The sequence below is a fragment of the Neopsephotus bourkii genome, unplaced genomic scaffold (genome assembly GCF_033783945.1).
Source record: "Neopsephotus bourkii isolate Nb327-2 ecotype Australia unplaced genomic scaffold, CSIRO-AGI_Nbou_v1 NB_196, whole genome shotgun sequence".
In the NCBI taxonomy this organism is placed as follows: Eukaryota; Metazoa; Chordata; class Aves; order Psittaciformes; family Psittacidae; genus Neopsephotus; species Neopsephotus bourkii.
This window is the reverse complement of record NW_026900709.1, coordinates 18,464,848-18,474,389: the sequence shown is the minus strand read 5'-3', so window position 1 is coordinate 18,474,389 and position 9,542 is coordinate 18,464,848.

The window sequence follows — 9,542 nt, the reverse complement described above, 5'->3', positions numbered from 1 at the left end:
GATGAAAGTTACAAGGCACAAAAGCGAGAAGAGTGCACAGAGGACAGGAAGTTGGGAATATATGTCACATGGAAGTAAACATCTGGGAAAAAAAAAAAAAGAGAGCTCATCACCCCTCTTGAGAACTATTGTAAGCGATGGGTTTGCGGTTTAGATGAGAAAGACTGTGTTCCTTCCTCCCGCTCCCCAGACCCACCAGGGAGCCACTTTGCCCTGGGGGGAATGACTGGCATCTGATGATCTGAGCTTTGTGTCAGAAGGATAAATGGAGTCATTTTTTCAGAAGTAAGGCAGGCAATTAAGAAGAGTGGGGTGCGTGGGGGCAGCATGCAAAAGCCATCTTTGCATGGCCTGGGATTTTAGAACGGCATCCCCCACATGAGTAAGTGACCCTCTCATGAGAAATGCTAGGAACCATGGACACTTGTTTTCAGAAAGTTAAAGTCAGGTTGATTGAGAGCCACAAGACCTATGTGAGCACATTGATTTGAAACATGAGCACCTCAGCTCTGAGCACTCATGCAGAGTTTGGACATGTGGAAACTGGCAAACATCTTGCTGACCTTGCTGTAAGTAACCTTCCAATTCTGTATAGATGTTCCATGTGGTTGAGGTCCTGCCCTCCTGGGTAGTGTTACTGAGCACAGAGAGTGGGCCTTTATTTCCTACTCCCATCACTTGCTGTCAGTCAAAGTTACAGCACAGTGGTAACCCACTCAGAACAGAAAGGCTGCAATACTCCTTTCCAGGAAGGCAAATGCTTTCTGAAGCTTACATATAGCTATAGCATAGCCATCCATCCCTCTCTTTGGAAACAAGTTGGTTCTGCAAGGATACAAGAAAAGACAGCTTACTCTCTCCCTTTCAGGCTTGCTACTGTCTTCTCCTCAAGCTGCAGTCATTCTCTGGAAATGCTACTGGGGAAGAGCAATGCCTGCCTTTCCTGTGCTACATAAATGATAAAACTGTAAAGCTGCAATCCTCTGAGCAGGCCACGAATTCCACAGGCCAAACTCTAAACACTGCAGGAATTTGAGGTCCTTGACATCTAATGGAAAGCAAAACGGTGAGACTGAGAAAACAAGCTAAAGGCTAAGTTAAGATATGTCTACCAGCTCCCAAGAAGGCTCAGTTCAAATAGGGAACCGCAGTCACAATTTCCTGCTTGATTGTCACTTTCTTCCAGTGAAGAAATAGTCTGCTACTAGCCCTTGTCAGGAACAAATTACTTTCCCTTCACTGCCAACTCAGCTCCACATGCCTTGCGCAGAAGAGAAGCAGCACTGCAAAAAGCCAGTTTTCCCCAGAGGTTATGAACTACACAGACAGATAATCTGCACACATCATTTCAAAGGGGTAACTTACTCCTCTATATTGCTCTCAGTAAATACAGAGTAAGTGGGAGTTCTGTCCTAAATGAATTGAAAAAAAACCTGCCATGCAATTTTTTTTTGCATTGGAATTCTCATCAACGAAAAATTTGTAATCCCATGAGAGCAAGCTTTAAGGAGGACTAAGACAGGATCTCAATCCAACTATAACAGAAATGTGGTGAAAACATCTTGGTATTTTAGCCTGTGTTCTTGGCCAGATCCGATCAGTACAAATACAAAAATATTTTTTTTTGTCATTACAAAGAGAAATATTTTGAGACATACTAATTTGAGGCTTCCAAACTGTTTGCTTTTAGTGTGGGCAAGATTCAAGCACAGGCATTCTGCTCAGGACTGCCTCACCTTATCCTTTCAAAAAATGTTGTGTGTGGGAGAAAAAGTAAAAGGTATCAAAGAGGGTCCAAAGTGCAGGAAGGCCATTTTGAGTTTATTCTATGGCGCAGTCTAAAAATCCTTATTCAGCAGTTAACATCAGTCGTAGTTTCACTGAGAAGGCTTCCCCTTCAGAGTCTAGGATTCTAACCTTAAGAAGTAGTTTTAAAAAAACTGGAAACAAAATCACTAAAGCAGTGTTGTAAGCTTTAAATTCATTCTATTATCAAAAAAACTTTCCTTTTCAAATATAAGTTTCCTGGTTATTCAGTTAGAAGTGTGATTTGCTGCCTTGTTTTTCTGCACTGGGATTTGTTCAGCCTAAATGAATGTTTATAAAGTTACTGTATGTATCACACTTTAGGAAGTCCAGATTTGGACAACTTTAGCCTGCTAACTCAAGTTTCTAGACTTGTTCTCTCATAGGCAGAGAGTAACTCGATCCATGCATCCTGTTGATTTTTTCAGTGTTTAAAATTAGCACTGTGCACGCACGCTTCCTCTACCTGGTGGCGTGCTCCCTGACAGAACCAGGAGCAGGCACTCACGCACATGCTGGGAGCAACAAAGGCCCAACTGTTGCCTTTTTGACAGGAAACCCCAGAGATGTTACCTTTTACATTATGTAGAAGGAAGAGATCCCACCCCACTCTCACATCCAGCACACATGACAAGTATTATTTTGTTCAGCTAAATGCTGAAAATGATAACATGGTTTCTGAGCACAAGCGGTGGCATCCATCCTAACATACGATTACCAGTACTCGTGACTCTGACAAGTCCAAGTGTGGTAGGAATTATGTGGTGGTCACAGGGTTGCTCAGTTAGAAAGGTTAAAGAGAATCCCCCCAGCCTCTCATTCCTCTGCTCCTCTGCTTTTCCATTCTCACAAGGATCTCTTGGGACACCCCTGCTAGAAAAACATTTGTCAGAAAGCGGAAGGCAACCCAATGGGAAACATCAGTGAACCTGTGTTTACTTTATTTAGAAATGACACCCCATCCCTGTCCCCTGGGGCAAAACTTCTTTTCTAGACATGACCTCAGAGATGTGCTACACGCACTCTGCACAATTTATCACCATGCTGCCTATAATTAGGTTTGTTAACATACAGCCTGGTGCAGTCTTGTTGACTGGGAACTTAATCAAGTTACTATTGAGTTCTTGTATGCATTGCTTCGGGTGACTGTTTTACTTGTAGAATTATAGCTGTGACCAACGTGAGGAAATTAGCTCTGGACACAAGTTTTTTACTTTTTCCCCCCCTACATGTGAAAATATTTAGCAAACAGTGACAATGATGGAAAACAGTAGGAAACAAAATGTTCTACATTAGTATAAAACATGAAAAATGCAGCAAGGACCCTCAGTGGTACAACATGTGTTATGCTGGCTGGCAGTCCATTAGGCTTGATAGACATTTCACTTACCTAAGTCAAATATAACAGTCTAGTATTCATTAATATAAGAAGGGGGTTGTGGAATCAAGCCTACCATCTGGTTAGAACGACAGAATAATCTACAACTCATGATTAGGTCTAAGGAGTGGAATTTCACTTTAATCTTTTTCATTGCTCGAAATTTCCATCTGCGCGGTACGGCACATCATTTTTCTTCAAGACAAATGTGCTGTTTTTCATGTTCCAAAATTAGATCAGAAGAAAACGATTAATCATGTCATGGCCTGGGAAAGGAAACAAAGCCCTGATATTTCTCTCTCCCTCTCCCTCACTCCCTCCCCCAACTGCCCCCCCCCCCCAGCTCTGGCTGCTTGCAAGGTCCTTTCTTTCCCTGCCTCGATTTTCATCACAACTTTCAGAGATTCACACTATGGCGGACTAGAAACATTCAGGAAATGGAATCTGAAATAAAGACACAGCTTTGATTTGCATAGCCCTTTTTATTTCGTCCTTGCGTCTCCCCCACCCCCAGTTTGCCACTTCATCTTTTCCTACTCGCTCTTTCTCTCTCCACCCCATACCATGTGCCCCCTGGCACAGGACGACAGATGGTGACCTGTTTGCATGTGATACCGTAACTGAATCTAAACTCAAGGAAACAAGTCACTGGGCTGCAAATTAGTGAGACCACACAACTGTCAGGTGGCAGTCCCCTTTGACAGTTGTAGGCCATTATAGGAACATTGATGTTTTCGCAGTGTGACAAAAAGGAATCCTTTTTGCAGCAGACCTGTCTGTCAGCTGGCTCTCAAGTCATAACAAATCCCTGGCACTCAGCTGAGGCTGAACATTCGCAGCGTCAGGAGGATGATAAATGACCTGCAGGGCTTTGAAGTGCCTTGGCAGTTCAGATGGGTCCGTAGTGCTGACAGAGAAATATACACAACAGCGTAACCAATAATGAGAACATTAAACATTCCTGCTTTGTGACAGGCTGACAGAAAAACCCAGCCTCACATCAATCATCTTTGGAGATATAACCTTGACAATTAGCCCCCTCTCTGATACTCAGAGTAACCTCTTTTTTTCTCCCTTCCCCCTCCTTCTTTTATTTTGTCTGGCTTATCTTTCATGATCTTTTTTTCTGGTACAGCAGAAAGGGAAAAAACAGCAGAAGGGAAAAAAAAAAAAAAGCCCACATCAAAACCGATCCTTTCCTTTTCCTCCATGCAAAAATAAAATATGCCAGGACAAAGTTTATTTGATGGACTTCCACCTATTTCCCTTTAGGAGAAAGGAATATACTTTTTGCCCTATCTACCAAAGCATCTGTCACTACAAATACTTCTAGCAGAATTTTGTTTACATTTTATGCTTATTTTGTTCCTTAGGTTTTTTTTTTCCCTTTCCCCAACTCTTACATTCGTATCAGTTCACTCTGTTGCCAAGCATGGTTTCCACTTGTAAGAGTGAGATGATTAAGCATGCAACTGCCCGTTGTTACTGTATTCCAGGATCATTCAATAAAGCAGATAGAATCTCAGCTTCTTCCCGTAACCTTGTGTTTCTTTTTTGTATGTGTCTATGCACTGGTTTGCCATTTTTTAAAATCATTTTACAGAGCAATAATAATCTTCAAAGGACAAACAAAAGGTGCAGATAATCTTCCTGAAAACTAAACACTTAGAGACCCCTCTGGAATCATTCTCACCGAAGAACTGGGATACATCCAGATCTCAAGGATACCCTCTCAACTCACAGGGAATTTCTCTTGCTTTACCCAGCAAGGGAACAGAAGAAATTCCTCCTGATACACACAGCTGACTTCTTGCCCTGTCTCTCCTTACAGCTGAGGGGTTCAGATGGTGGGGTCAATGGGATTGGTGTCTGCCCTGTGAGAGGCAAATTAGGTTTCGGGGCACTTTCTGCACTCCTTCCTGGTGGCCTGGGGTCTCCAAAGTCACCAGTTCAACTCCACACAGAGGTTTCAAAGGAGCCTAAGCACCCTTGTGAAATAAATGAGGTTCAAAATGGTATTTGTTACAGAGGTCTTAATCAGGAGAAATACTAATAATGTAAAAACCCCAACCCTTCTGACACTTAAATTAGCAGCAAATCCTCTAAGGTGCACCATGCTCAAGTCTCTGTCTCCCTCTTCCCAAAGGTATTTCTGTCTTGCTTATACAATGACAAACGTGCATTCTTGTTCTCATTGAGAACTTTGTTGTTGAGTCAGATACTTTGATGTGAAGTTAGGGTAGTGAAATGGATTTACACAAAATCAAGCACTTGTAAATTAAAAAAGGGTGGGTTTCTAACTGAAGTAAAGCCTGTCCCCAAAGCCTGTTCTCCTACGTGTACTTTAAGGTCCCTCTGCGATGCTGGTGTGTAGTGAAAAGAAGATGAAAAGGAGAAAAAACCCCAAGGCCTTCAACCTTCAATTCAGTTATAGAAGAGTCAGCTACAAACCCAGATGACGCTACCAAGATAATGTATTCCAGAGCCTGTCAGCTGAGTCCTGTTGCTGTCAAAATATGTCCTGTGCACGTGGCCACAGCTGTTGACTTCACTATTAGAAGGGGTCAGCGTGAAGGAGAAAAGTATTAGGAAGATGATCGACAGTAAGTGACAAAAACTGTTCAGATTTTGCATGGCCTCATTTGTACTCTGATTGTATTATTCCGATAAAAAGACAAACCATGCAGTGTCCATTTCATAAAAGAACAAGATTGGCCTCTGAAGGACTGCAAGGAGCCATTTCACTCTCAGGCAAGTACTTTCAAGAGACCAGGCTGACAGTGCTGGAAACAGAAAACTTCTCTTTGCCTGTGTTATACAGGCCTACCAGCTATTGACTGACTTTGTTACAGAACACTGAAAACACACTGTGTACCACATTGAATACCCTTCCTGGTGGAACTACAATCAAACATTGTGATTGCAAAGTCCTGTTCAGGCTTTGGAAAGTCCAGATGAAGTAGCACTTGCTCAGTGCCTGCTGAAGCTCCAGTGGAGCCAGGCAGTAAACAACTGTGCATTCAGCAGCAAGAGTGTCCTCTCTCTTTAATCTATGTCTGAGACTGGTATCTTGTGGCAGAGGGACATCATTAAATCTTTGGCTTCTCTGCTAAGAGAATGAAAAGTTATTTCATATCACTGATCTCCCAAAGATGAATTCCTTAACTCATTAACACTACTGCTCTGCTTGTTAAGAGTCTGTCTCGCAGCCAGAAGACCTTTTCTCACTGTAGTGGCTGGTACAAAGGATGGTACTCAGCCTTCACACTGTATCTGTGTGATCTCTCATGTGTTTAATTCCTTAATACCTTCAAGGAAATGTCCATATCCCACTTTTTAAATTCTAGTGTACATCGCTTCCAGCTCTGTCAGACAGGTTCGATAATACCTTCCCCTCTGCAGAGAGGAGCAGAGACTGAGGGTGCCTTACCTGCATGGCACACTTGCAGAGCTCCATTCCCATCACTGTCAGGCTCTGGTCAAAGCAGGAATGATTTTCAGCCCATGATCACCGAGGGCTCAGAAAGTTTATCTTCCCACTCCCAAATGATGCGTTATGGCCCATTCCACAACATCATCAGTAACTGTGTTTGGGTACTACCTACCCATGATTAAATCTATAAGGGGTCTTTGCAAGATTAATGTGCAAAGTAAATGAAGATGGCCCCTCCCAGCTGCCTGCCTGCAGAAGAGGACAGGTTGCTTTCAATACTTTTCAGTGAGGAGAGGGATGAAAAATTCCCCCTTCACCACTGGCAGGGACAAGGGAAGGAGCCCCTTTTCTTTCACAATTAACGTTACAGAATTTGTCTTGTAGAAGAAAATGGCTTTAAGAGCTGATGTATTCAGATCCCACCCTAACAGGTCTGTCAGCGTGGAAAGGGATGAAAGGCTTCCACCATATGCTGAGAACACAATGGAGGTTGAATGCTGTCATCCACTTCTTTTCTCCTGATTGTGTTTGGAGAGCCAAGTAATCATCTGGCATGCTCAAAGATTTGAGAAGCCCCAAAACTGGACTAAGGTATAAATCAGTAGTCATTGCAAAGGCTAAGCAAAGGAAGAAGCTATATGGCTCCTCTGCCAGATCAAGTGGCCATCATTTGTGTTGTCTGATGAAATCTGTAAGACCCAAATCATGCTGGAATTATAGGATGCTAATCAAATCTCCTGGGCCATAATTATCACTCTGACACTTTATTTGGCTCACAGCCTTGAGATAATCGCCACTCCCTGCCTCAGTTTCCTCACAAACAGGAATGGATGCATTCAAATTACACTCACCTGAAAGGCATGCTGTAAAATTTAATTAAGCCCTGAAAAGCACTCTGCAATTGTGAGATGAAAAGGTGCCATTAAAGGCTTCTAGTATTATATTTCACTAAGACTCTCAGAAATATTTTGGATGGAGTTAAAGAGAGAAAATAAAAGGGGAATAAATCATAAACATTTCAGAATAAATGCTGCCCGCCCCTTCTTATCTGTAACTCACAAGGCATATAGATTACATCTAAATAATCCTTTGTATGAAAAACTGTCCATACATTTGCACGCAAGATGTAAGGACAATGCTGGTTTTATATGAAAGGGAATATACATGTTTCCTTGCACACCCTCAGTGAAGTTAAAAGGGTTAATAAAATATAAGTTGAGATCAAAAGAAATCTGAGGTGACATTTTGGCCTTGAGGCCTTCTTTTGGCTGTGGGAAAACAGAATGAGGCTGCTCTGCAACCTACAAGTTGAAGTACAATTAGTGGGTGTTTTCTGACTGCATGGTTTTGCCTAGGTTAAATCTGTGTAGATGTGAGCGTACACAGCTCACAGATCTGTGTGTTTTTCAGAGAAAGCACAGTGAATTTACTTTTTCAAGTGAAGAATTACTAGCAGCGATAAAGATGGCGACAACCTGAGAAAATTCAAAGTTATGAAATCAGAAGTTTGCACCCACCCAGATCAGAAAGTGATAAAGCATTAACATCATAATTATAAAATGCACTCAAAGGGGAAGGGCTCTGTGCATGTGTGTGCAGCTGCAGTGTCATACACACATCCCGAGGACAACTGGAGGCAGTTGGCCTTTCATCTTTTGACTCAAGACCTCCCCAAGACCTATGCATTACAGCACGAAGAACCACACACTCTATCAAACATCATTATTTACATAACACATGGCAAGGAGTGGTTATGGAACAAATCAATACTTTGTGATATTTGTTACAAGCCACATGGCACAGCTGAGCATTTCTAAGGCTTTACCCAAGGTCTGGCTTAGAGAGAGCTTGTTACAGCTATATTAAAATTGACTAATAAGTGAGGTTACCAGGGAACTGCTCTGAGCCATTTGGTTTTTTCCTTTTTTCTTTCCACTGGACTGTAACCTAGTGAGGGCAGGGCTTTCATTTACAGACAAGCTCCTGATCTGACTCTCTGCGATGTAGACTCTTTTTCTGTGTAAACTACAAACTGATCTCCTTTCCCCCACCTAATCAAACTGATCCCTAATCATAGCTGTAATCACAGCTGTGGACAATTGCTCTAGATTCAGTGATATGCCTCTTAAAAATCAATGAACATAATTGTTCACTACTGAAACCCTGCCTGTTCAGCCTCCCTGCTTGGAGATAGCAATGTGGCTACACAGTGAGAGAGTGATACAGTCTTCCCTTAGGTTCCTAGGCTAGGTGGTTTTATGTGAAAGCAGAACTTCCTGAGGAAGATGAAGGTGTAAGTGCCTGTCTTTATCAAAGATATGAAAAGCCTAGACACCTAGCTAACACACAGAGGCTGGGTACCTGAAATTTGACTATGTGAATGCTGAACACCCTGCACAAAAATCTTTGGGCATAATGACAACTTCCTGTAAAAACAGCACCATTTTGGCTTAAGTAGTACCTGACCATCACTTTACTGTGGTCTTCAAAATAAGACTTTGGTTTAAAAACACGGTCAGGGAACCCAACTAACCTTTCCGGTTTCGTTCTGCCAAAGCATATTCATTAAAATCTCCAGTTTGGTGAAGACTATGTTTTAGAACACTCACAATGTTTGCAATACAATGTTGTCAGTTTCAAACACCAGAACAGCTGAATATGTGACAGCACTCAATAAGCTGCAAATTCACTAGGACCAAACCTATGCTTTCACTTTGTGTCTGCTCAGCACCTAGTGCCTGGCTCGTGGTTAGGCCTAATGAGGTATCTAAAACACAAAGTGGCAGTAACTGAGAAATATGCTCCATTACACTGAGGACATAGCTATCAAATGATAATCTAGAAACCACTAAAGAAAACTTTCTCTCAGAATGCAAAAGACAACTTGTGCAAAAAGAGAAACAGTAAACAAAATACCTCATTATG